The 2,011-nt window shown below is 46.7% G+C and overlaps 1 pseudogene; it reads right to left on the bottom strand.

The window, feature by feature from the left end:
* Positions 1 to 415: 415 nt before the first annotated feature.
* Positions 416 to 996, bottom strand: LOC114613945 (annotated as a pseudogene).
* Between the last annotated feature and the right edge of the window lie 1,015 nt (positions 997 to 2,011).

Genomic DNA, 2,011 nt, shown 5'->3' with positions numbered 1-2,011 from the left:
TTCTGCTTTAAGCTCTGTCCTGTGAGCTTATATAAGATCTAATTTTCATGGGTTACTCAAAACTTGGGAACTCCAGTATGTGACTTTATATAACTTGACATACCAGGAAGGTCTTTGACCTTGAAGACTTTGTTTGGTGATTTACATATGATAGGCCTCAGCTTTCTAAAGCATTTTGTATTTGGGGACATTTTATACTCTTTCTTTTTAAGTGTGTGTGTGTGTGTGTGTTCATATTTCGGTGTGTATTTCTGCTGCTATTGTGGTGGCTGGAGGACACCTCAGAGGAGTGCTCATTCCTTAAGGTCCACTCATCTTGTTTTTTTTTTCTTTCTTTCTTAAGGCTTGTTTTATTTTAATGACTGATCCATGTGAGGCCACAGCCGGGCCACTGTGTACAGATGTGAGGGAAGCTTTATTCCTTGGTCTCTTCCTCCTTGGACAGTCTTGATGATCTCTTCCATCTTGGCCTAGAGGCGCTCCTCCCGGCGCTTCCGTGCTTCCTTGGTCTTGACCTGCGAGCTTCAGCCTGGTCAGCCAGTAGCTTCTTGCGGGCCTTGTCTGCCTTCAATTTGTGGATATGCTCCATGAGAATTCACTTGTTTTTGAATACATTCCCTTTGACCTTCAGGTACAGGCTGTGATACATATGGAGGTCAATCTTCTTAGATTCCTGGTATCCCCTGAGAGGCCGGCGCAGGATCCTCATCTTTCTCATCCAGGTCACCTGCTCGGGCATCCGAGCATTGGCCGTACCCTTCCTCTTCCCTGTGCCCATATGCCTGCCCTTCCGTCGGGCCAAAATGTTTTCCTGCAGCGAGCCCAGGAATGGACAGTCACAGGCTTCTGGATGATCAGCCCATCTTTGATCAGCTTCCTGATCTGCTGACAGGAGGTGGCATTGGCGATTTCATTGGTCTCATTGGGGTCCAACCAGACCTTCTTTTTACCACGGCAGAGGATACTAGAGGCAAGCCTCTTCTGTAGCCTGAGCATACTTATGGCTGCGGATGTAGCAGAGAAAGGAAAGAGCTCCATCCTTCTTTTTAGTGACAGTCTTCTATTGACCCGGAGCCAGATCAGTAGGCTAGGCTGCCTAAGGAGACAGACGATATCTGAATGGCTGCCACCTCCCAGAGGAAGGCCTATGGCTCCTACGCATTGGTAGCTGTTCAGTATTTTTCTCTTCAGCTTTTCTGTACAAAGTTCATTGGCGACTAACTCAAAAGTTGCCATCAGGGGCTGGAGAGATCAATCGGTGTTTAGAGCACTTGCTGCTCTTCCAGAAGACCTAAGTTTGGTTCCCAGCATCGACATCAGAGCTTACAACTAGCTGTAATTCCAGCTCCCCTCCAACATCCTCTTCTGCCTCCTGTGGATGCCCCTTCTACATAAACACACTAAATAAGTCTTTAAAAACAAAACAAGCAAAGCTATCATCTGTAGGCAGAGCAGTAATGAATGAAACAGCCTTGTACCATTATGAGGCAAAAAGGAGATACTTTTCTAGGACAGGGCCTGGGTGGCTTGGTCTGTCTGTTAAATACATTAAAAACTCCAAGAAGAAGAAACTAAACCAGCCATGACAATGGTAGAATGGTCACCGATGAACTGGCCTGGGACCTTTTGCTGTTCCTAGATAGAAACCATTAATAGGCAAGAAACAACTCTTCAGTGGTGGTCACATTATGGGTCCTTGGAAACCAATGACTTATGGGCCGGGCTGACAGACTCATAGGCTTATAGCTCCACACCTCAATAACTAGACACTTGTGGCTTAGCCAAAAACGGAACTCTAGAAGCTCAGGTTAGAGTCTTAGCGCTTCTGGGTTCCAATTCCAATGACCTTGTACTTGGTAGTTAGTGAAATCTTTGGCTCTAGCGCAACTAGCAACAGCTTCAGACAGCAACTGTCAGTACCAGCCAGTGTTAGAGCGTAGAAGCCTAAAGCATCAGGACCCTTTGACCTCTGCCGTGGCTAGTGCTGCAACGGCCAAGCTCCTGAGCTCCA

Source organism: Grammomys surdaster, unplaced genomic scaffold, assembly GCF_004785775.1.
Source record: "Grammomys surdaster isolate TR1022 unplaced genomic scaffold, NIH_TR_1.0 126278, whole genome shotgun sequence".
NCBI classification, from domain to species: Eukaryota; Metazoa; Chordata; class Mammalia; order Rodentia; family Muridae; genus Grammomys; species Grammomys surdaster.
The sequence above is the reverse complement of the archived record's forward strand: the minus strand, read 5'-3'. Positions and strand labels throughout refer to the sequence as shown.